The sequence below is a fragment of the Orcinus orca genome, chromosome 10 (assembly GCF_937001465.1).
Source record: "Orcinus orca chromosome 10, mOrcOrc1.1, whole genome shotgun sequence".
Lineage (NCBI taxonomy): Eukaryota > Metazoa > Chordata > Mammalia > Artiodactyla > Delphinidae > Orcinus > Orcinus orca.
The window spans coordinates 100,088,461-100,098,076 of NC_064568.1; the positions used below are offsets into that span (position 1 = coordinate 100,088,461).

The 9,616-nt window shown below is 43.2% G+C and overlaps 1 pseudogene; it reads left to right on the top strand.

Annotated features, from left to right (window-relative positions):
- The first annotated feature begins 2,621 nt into the window (after nt 1-2,621).
- On the top strand, nt 2,622-3,454 carry LOC101283942 (chromatin modification-related protein MEAF6-like; annotated as a pseudogene).
- Nucleotides 3,455-9,616: the final 6,162 nt, after the last annotated feature.

The following is a 9,616-nucleotide window of genomic DNA, read 5'->3' on the forward strand; positions in this document are numbered from 1 at the left end:
CACGAACCCGTGTCCCCTGCATCGGCAGGCGGACTCTCAACCACTGCGCCACCAGGGAAGCCCAGGTGCTCTAGTTTGATGGTGAGCAGAGTTTTCCCCAAAGAGACACTAAAGTTAACTAGAAGAATCAGTACAAGTTAGCTCAAAAAGCAAGAGGAAAAGCATTCTAACGTGTGAAGCCTTGATACTGGAGAAAGCATGGTGCACACAAGGAACTGGACTCCATCTGCTGTGACCAAAGTCGAGAAAAGGAAGGAGGGATTTCTTCATGGCAGAGATGCTCCAAAGCCACCCTGTGGAAGGCTTTGTACGTGATATTACAGATTCTAGATCTTTAAGAAAAACCATAAAGTTCTTATACCATCAGGTTTTGCTAAAGGCCTCTGCTGCCAACTGTTCATTCTTTCTGAGGACACCTACTCAGTACTGGACCTGAATCAAAACCCCTCTCAGGCACAGAGAAGTAAACTGCCGGGCACTGATAAAGTTGGACGTACACAGAAGGAAGCCAGCGTTAAGTAACTAGCGATGGATATGTGTGATCTGCTCATACAGACTTACAGCTGCTGGAAAACATCCTGGACTCCATCCGACTCATGCCCAGTCATGTAAGGATGCCCGAAATCTTGCCCTGGAGCAGCTCATTTTAACCCAGGCATGTTTACTCTGCCCTTGGGAACCCCCTCTGGTGGATGAGTTTCTCATGTTCTCATCCTCTCCAAGCCTGTTAATTTAACAGAAGCCTGGCTTTTCCTGGGTCACTTTTTCAAAGTGTGGCCCCAGGACCACAGAATTAGCCCCACCCAGGAGCTCGTCAAAGAAACAAACCCTGTGGCCCCTCCCAGACCTACTGACTCAGAATCTCTCTCGGGTGGGTCCAACACCCTGTGTTTTAAGAGGCCCTCCTTTGATTCTGACACGCACTCCTGTTTGAAGCCATCATCCTACGCAAAGGTTGGACAGCTGGCTCTGGGGGGAGGGGGGATGCACTGCTCTCTCCTCAGCCCACAGACCATGAAAAGTAGGGGCTACTCCACGTTTAGAATCCCTTTGCCAAGACCCTGCATTTTGACCTGCTCTTACCAAGAGCCAGAATTTCCTCTACCCCTTCCCTCCTCACTCTACCTGCCTTTCTTCTTTCCAGTTTCCCGTTAATGTCATTTCATTTTCTCTGCTTTGTTTCCAGACGGCTGGGCTTTATTGCACAGAGTCATACAAGCATCATTTAATCAGAAGTGGGCCCTCTGAACCCAGAGCATTCCTGCCTCTCTCCTTCCTCCCTTTCTCCCTCCCTCCCTCCCTTTCCTTCCCTCCCTCTTTCCTTCTTTTACTCCTTCCTTCTTCTTTCCCTCCTTCCTTCCTTCCTCCCCTCCATCCCTTCCTTCCTTATCCATCTTGGTTGACTCCTTATAGAAGTCTTCCCAGCAGTTCTTTCGTCCTCAAGCACCCAAACCACCTGTAAATGTCTGGCTGCTTCCCTCCCACACCCAGGAGAGCTCTAGCGGCTCACTTCTTCCAGTGAGGTCCTCAGGCCGTCTGCCTCAGAATCGCATGGGAAGTTTGCTGAAGACAAAGGTTCCTCATCCAAAACACTGTAAGCCCAATTCCTCCTCAAAAGGGTCCTTTAAATGTTTGAAGACAATCTTCGTGTCCTCTCCAAGGCTAATTTTCACCAATGATGTCAGTCACTTTTCTCACGTACTAAATACCTCACGACTTACGTAATCCTTGCATCGCATGCTCCCCAATAGTTTCTGGGTTTTCATTCTCCCTTTTAAAATGTGCTGGCCATCATTGCAAAGTTAATATTTCAGTGTTACTTCTAGCTTTCCCTGAATAAAGTGTTACCCAGGGTGAGGGCTTTTTTTTTTTTTTCCCTCGATTCTATCACAGGAAATGTACCCGTTTCTCAGTTTCTTAGTTACCAAATGCAGCCAATCACCTTAATTGATTGGGGAACTTTAGAAAAATGTATACATTCAGGGGCCTCACCCCACTGACTCAGAGCTTTCAGGGAGTGGGACCCAAGAGGCTGGGATTTTCTAAAGTTCTCTAGGCAATTCTGTCAATCAGCCAGCTCCAGTTGTACCTCTGTCCTAGACCTTCTGAAAAACTTCTGACTTTGAACTCTGAAAACTGCCTCCATCTCAAATAATCAATTGTTCATTCAAGGATGACAAGCGGAAAAGGAGCTAAATGAGCGTGGGAACTTTGCTTGATACAGAACCTAAAACGGAATTTTTTTTTCAAACAAAAGATATTTATTTCTGACAGTTCTGAGAGCGGTGAAGTTCAAGATCAAGGGTCCTGCAGATGTGGTATCTGGTAAGAACTCTCCTCTCAGCTGGCAGACGGCCTCCCTGCTGTGTGCTCACGGGGCCTTTCCTCTTTCAAAAACAGTATTTTTTGTTTCGTCTCCAGATCATAGAATTTGGAACCCTGTGGTATTTCTGATGTATGATTTCAAATAGAAATATTAGGCAAACATGAATTTATTAATCCATCTTATTTAAATGGCACAGAAAATTGTCTAAAATAACGTTGGGACTTTAAAAAAAAAAAAGCAAAAAAAAACCTTTGGCTTGAAATTATTTTTAAAAATCTATCCACGGGAGTACAACATGGCGATGCACAACAAGGCGACGCTGCCGCAGATCCCGGACAGCCGGCGCGAGCAGGCGGGGCTCGGGAAGCGGAAGCAGGAACTGGCGCAAACACTGGCCAACTTGGAGAGCCAGATCTGTGCTTTTGAGGGAAGCTACCTGGAAGACACTCAGATGTATGGCAACACTATTCGTGGCTGGGATCAGTACCTGACGAACCAAAATACTCCAATAGCAAAAAACGATAGAAGGAGCGGCTCTTCAGTAAACCCTCAGTTACTTCAGCAGCTGCAGCAAGTGCATTGGCAGGAGTTCAGGACCAGCTCATTGAAAAGAGGGAGCCAGGAAGTGGGACGGAAAGTGATACTTCTCCAGACTTCCACAATCAGGAAAACGAGCCCAGCCAGGAGCATCCTGAGGAGCTGATGGATCTGTGCAAGGAGTGAAACCTCAGAAGGCTGCTGCTTCTACTTCCTCAGGGAGTCATCATAGCAGCCATAAAAAAAGAAAGAATAAAACCCGGCACAGGATGGATCTGAAGTTAAACAGAAAACCACGAGCTGATTATTAGAAGACTCATTAGTGCAGAAGCGTCCAGGCTATAGAGCCCTGCTTCCGTCCGCCGACCTCACAAAGGTAAACACCCCTCACCTGGCTGCGTGGCCATCCACCTCTGCTTTCCCAGACCCGGTGCCTGTGGCTCTGAGTAGTTTGTTCTGAAATGTGGTGACAAACAAGTCATTTCTGTACGACCATATCAGAGCATTTACTCTGTGTCATTTTCAGTAACAGAATTGCAGGAAAACCCAAGACATTGTTATAATCCCAGCAAGTTGCTAACTGTGCGTTTCTCCCTTCTTGGAATGAATGTCTCCGCCCTCCAACTGGCTAGCACCAGCTTCATCTGCGATGCGCATTGAGAAATGTTCTCTAGGTTTGTTTTATGCTGAACGTAGAAGAGGTCACATTTCAGACGGAGGCTGTACATATCTGGCGTTTTCTTATTTTGTTCATGTTTTATCATTTTTCTGTTATTGTTTTTACCATCTTATTTTCTTTATTTTTGCAATGCCATTGTAGAGCTCATACCTTCCTGCTGACGTATCTGATAAGCTGTTTCATGCGGTTGCCACTATTCTTAACTGAAAATAATTTGGTTTACCATAAATAAAATGGGGACTTGGTTTTTTGGTTTTTTGCAGAGGGAAGGTAAAGAGTGTTTATTTAATAATTACCTATCTTAAATCTTTTTGAGTTAGAAGCAGTTTCATGTTCAAGGAACAGGAAAAGCTGAAAAACATACGTTTAAATCAATCCTTCTGAAATGGGTATTTTTGTTCTTTTGTATAAATAAAATTTCACAGGCTTTGACTTCCCATCCTTCACTTTTAAACTTGAGATTGTTTTTTCACTTACTTATTCATATCACGCCTTATGGAAATTTCTTTTTCCATCTTTTCTCTCTTTGATGGTATTTGCCTGATTAAATATTGCTCTAAAAATCACTAAGGCAAATGGAAAGGCTCTAAATTGTACCCAAAGCTGATAACGCCTGGAGTCCTTGAGCAGAGTGAATGACAGGATCACCGAGAGGCCACGATGCCCAGCAGATGCCCCTTCCTTTCAGGGTGAATGGGCTGAGGGACCTGTTGATGGTAGTTACCTGCCTCTGGAGCAGCGGCCATCTACCTTGGCTGCACGTTGGAATCACCTGGGATGCTTAAAAAACTACCAATGCCTGGGTCCCACTCCCCAAGACTCTGACTCGGGTACAGCCTAGTATTGGGGATATTCTTTCGAAGAGTCCCTGGCATTCTGATAAGAAACCAAGTTGAGAACCACTGCATTAGGAGACTGGATTGTTCGATTTAAATCCTGTGTCATGAATCAGTCTAAGGGATAAGCTGTGGGGCCTCACCTTTCCTGTGACTCTATTTAGTCACAGTCCTTTACTTATGTCCGCATCTTTGTTAGAAAAAATATGTTCCATTTGTGGCAATATCGGTAGAGCTGAAATATGGATGGCGTCTCTCATCAAAACACATCTACCTTGTCAGATATGCAAAAGCTTTCTCTTGTTCTCAAATAAACTTTAAAATATATATATCTATGAGATTTTTCCATGGGAAAAAAATTTTTTTTAGCCTCTCATGATTGACACTTTATTCCAAATCATGATATTTATTTGCTAAATTACTGTTACAGCAAAGTTCTTATAAGATATTGAATAAGTCAGACTCCTTCACAGGCTGTTCCCTGGTGGTCCAGTGGTTAAGACTTCGCTTTCCATTGCAGGGGGTGTGGGTTTGATCTCTGGTCGGGGGGCTAAGATCCCACATGCCTCCTGGCCAAAGAACCAAAACATAAAACAGAAGCAATATTGTAACAAATTCAATAAAGACTTTAAAAATGGTCCACATCAAACAAACAAACAAAAACTCCCTTAAAAACTGGAAGGCTTGAAGTCGCCTTCCTCTCATGAAACTTGTCATGCTTCATAAAAAGCTTATAAAGCTTATAACAGGGGTAATTTGGACCAAAATTCAAAACTGAAACACGCAAAGTTAGCCCTTTCCAGTCACACTCCTGTGTACGGAACCCAACTTTCCCCAGGACCCCGTGTCTAGAAGCATCATATAGCCTCTCTTATCATGCTCCATGTCTAACCACTCCCAAGGTAATTAGGACTCAGCCTCTGTGTCTTTGCCTTATTACTTCCAGATTCAGAGTCCCAGGCAGTAAGTAGCATGAAAATTATTTTCTTAAAGTCTGTCCATAGCATAGACCCATTTCTCCTTGCTGCTCCTGGCGAAGTATAACTGTAAATCCAGAAATAACACAAGAGACAAGCAGAGGAGAACTCTGAAAGGGGCTGAGATAAAAGCCACCTGGTTTGGGGTCCCATGACTGGGGGGACAGCATAAAGGCAGGGTGTCTCATGTCCCTCCACCAGCAGGGAAAGGCAGTCCAGGCCCAGCATTTCTCTACCCCAACCTAGTAAGAGAAGGCAGGTCAGCTGGCTCAGTCCTCCCCTGCGATGATCAGGAGGCCCAGGTAACAATAGGAGGCAAACCAACACGATCCATCAGGAGGCTGGATCTGAAGCCCCAGTAACTCTAAGCCCCTGGGAGAGATGGTCCCCTTGAGAACAGGTCAGAAGACTCCTCTTTCCTCCCCCTGCTGAGAAATTCCACAGCTCCCAGCCACAGGGAAGATCTCGCCCCACCCCAGAGGAGATTCACCTCAATAAGCTTCTCCGGGGATACTGAGGTGGCCAGTCTATGGCTTGACTGGGGAGAACCAAACTTCAGAGACTCTCACTCTTGGGTGTGAAGTGCCCCCCCACCCCACCCCCCACCCCCCCAACCCCCCACCCCAACCCCCACCCCTCACCCCACCCCCGTGAGTCCTACAAGCCTTACCAACTCTCCCTGGGGCCATGCAATAAAGTGTAGCCATCTCAAAAGCTCTATAGCCTTGTGCTTTTTTTCTTATTTTCCTGAGAATTACCAGCATCCATCCTCCTAACAGCCCAACAATGACCTTAGACTGTATTAGAAGATACTTTCTTGTTATCTGAGCTCTGAATCATTTCTCCAAAACTAGGTGCTGATACAGCAGAAGCCTGATACCATGGTTGTATCACGTTGCCAGTGTTGCCAGGTGGTTAGAAAATTATATGTCACAGCGAACAAAAGAAAGTGTTTGCTATCGCTTCTCCACGATCTCTTTCTCCAAATGTATTTCCACATTTTAAAAACTTAGAGCTAAAGAGTTTATGACTCATCTCTGAGAATGTTGACAAAATATTGATCTGACAAGAGCAGTTGTTCGTGCAAGTTACTTTGGTGACAGTGGAGGTCTTGGACTGAATCTTGACCTTGTCCTAAACGGTTGCTCAGCTTTTTTGGAAAAGCCCTGTCTTGGATCCATGTCTGCCTCCTAAAACCGTAAATTCAGAGAGTTCTCGATTAATTCAACCCATTTTTATGTTCATTCATCAGTTTTAGGAACAAGGTGCGTGAAAAAGTGCTACAGAACCATCATATGGACCCCAAAGTGAGTCTGTCAAATTCTTTCAGATTCCCATTTCTCACTGTACAAATTACTGTTTCCTGTCTCCCCAAAAGTGGGGGAGGGAAGGCTGTAGTTGATAAACCCCCTTTCCAGGACCACACAGTGTCAGATAGAGGGAAGCTTGGAAATAGCTTTTTCCGGACGCGATGAGGCTTGTTTTGTCTGGCAAATGAATTATGTAAACCTTATCCACCAGAAACTGTTTCAAGTCAATTAATGGTTGTAATTACTTAAGATTTCTTTTTAATGAATATGGTTCTCCAGGGATTCGATGATATCCTGTCATCTGTGAGGCCTGATAAATGAAATGTGATTTGTGGCTGACTGCAAACTGAACCCTTGCACTTGAGCCATGCCTGCTTCCCATGTGCTCATTAAATGGAAGAAATGCCCTTGATGGAGTCAGGGACAGTCATTAGAAAGTGTTCCCGGTTAGCTGGCAAGTGAGGAGCTGAAGGGCTGCCCTCACCCTTCTACCTCTCCTTCTCGCCTCCATCCCCTTGGAAGGGAATTAACCTAGCCTGTGACCTCGGAGAAGCTGCATGTTATCATCACCATCAACCTCACCATTCCCGTCTCCATTAGGTTCAATAAGTTGAGATCTCAAATGGCGATTTGGGGATGATATTGAGCGCTCATATAGAAAGTGCAGGAATTATTTTCCCAGCCGCGGCTCTCTCTCCGCTAGTACTCTGCTCATCTTTAAGGATGCATCTCTCCAAGAGTTGATAAAGTATGGTGACTTCTTTCAGACATGGACACCCCATTTCCAAGTGATGACTAAACCATATACAGCTACAGATAAGAGAATCTAAAATGGCACAACAAAGTACTGGAAACCAGTCCCAGTAGGGGCACCGTCTATGCTAGCAAACAAAACTCTGCAATAAAACACCATTTTTAAATATCTGTTGCCTCCAGTGGATTTATTTTTGTCCAGCAAATCGTTTTGTCTACCCCAGTAAAACAATATTTTTCCAGGACATTTCTACTTGGTAACCTTTATAATCATAAAGCAGTTTCTAGCCAAATTTTTCAGAAAAGATTAAAATAAGTGAACTTTGGTGAACTCATGAAACTCTTAAAAACCTCATTGCTATCTTCATTGTCATAACTCAAACATTTGATTCACAATTGAAAATGGTCATACGGGAAACTACAAGAAAAGTATATATTTGCTTTGAAATCATTCATTTTTTCTGAAATGTACAATTTCACTGAATTGTGTGAAACTGGTAACAACGCATATCTGTAATAAAACACCTGAATCAAAATAATTCACAATTATAGTATTCTGCAAAATAATCAGTTACTACTCCTTAACATTCAAGCAATGTTTGTGATTCAAAGTGAGCTGGGGTTTCACGGTCTTTATTTCAGGCTGTTACCATTCCCTTACAAACTCATGAGTTCTAAACCAAATTTAAATAGGAAAGATTGTAAAACAGACAGACACCGATTTATGGCTACAAGCCTTTTCACTGTGGAGTATCTTTCACTGTCTTAAAATTTTAACTCTAGGAGAACCCAGGAATATCAAAGACATCTGAAGATCAGAGACCTTAGTAAAGCATGTGTTCAATCAATAAATATTCACTGAGAGACTGATAAAGAGTCACCTGCTAGACCCTTTAGTGACAATGGTGAACCCACCACACTCATAGCCTCATTTATTGCACGTTTGCCATATGCCAAGCACTGTCCTTAGTACTTTGCAAACAAGATATAGTCCCTGACCTCAAGGATACATTGAGCCTTTGTTTAAATAAAAGTTGTACAACAAGACAGACCAGCTAGATCACAGTGTCCAACGTCCATTTACTGCCTCTGTAATGTGAGCACCCATATTCCCATTCATCTCTTCAAACCCAGATGCCACAGTTGTTCATTGAGTGCCACACCGTACACAAAGAGTGGTACCCTGATGGCGAAGAGCTGCCCGAGGCCACGTTAAATAGCCATGCGACTTTTGACAAGTCATAGAAATCTTTTTATCTCTGTTTCTTCGTCTGTAAAATGCAAATAATAACCATGATGATGGTGGTGGTGGTACCTGCCTCTTAAGATGTGTGTGAACAATTCAGTGATTTAATGTATCATAAGCACCTTGTGCCTGGGACAGAGCGAATGACCAATAAGTTACTTCTTGCTGTTATTTTAGCATCACCATTATTATCTGAATTATGACTGATGAGGAAATAAAGGCACAGAGAAACTAAGTCTAGTCCCCAATATCATGCAGCTAGAAATAGAGAGAACTAAAATTCAGAACAGCTTTCTTTCCCCAAACTGACAATTGTTTCTTAAGTAAACTGCTGTGTGCAACTCTGTAGCCAGTCAGGAGAAGGTCGTGCCAATTTACCAGTTCTCCCCAGCACCAGTACCAGCCCTAGGTGACGTGCCTATACCAGGAATATTGCATTTAACATAATTTTAGTTAGATGAAGTCTTTTACTCCAAGAGTTTGTAGGATGGTAGAGAAGTAGCACAGAACAAATGCTAATCCTTAATAAACTCCTATAAAGTATGTATTCTTGGCTTCGTTTTATGATAAAATCAATGCTCAGATTGGTTAAATCACTTGCTTAAGGTCACAGAGAAAGTGGTTGAATTAGGATCTTCTGTTTCCCAAGATTCTGTGACCTAAAAATATTACTTAGAAGGGGCAATGGGCTGGCACAGTTCCAACTACAGTCTCTCTTCTGAACCCCCCTTTGACTGACAATTAAGTATCTGGTAGATCAAGTTCCTCTCATTTCACTGATTTTCAAAATTTTTTTCTGAGAATTCTCTCCCATTTATTTTTCTGAATCATCATACATTTCAGAATCACCTTATCAAACAGGCAGAGTTAATCTTGTTGGAATTTTTATGAGTATTGCATTAAACCTACCAATTAATTTGAGAAAATTGACATACATATTTTAAATACCCAG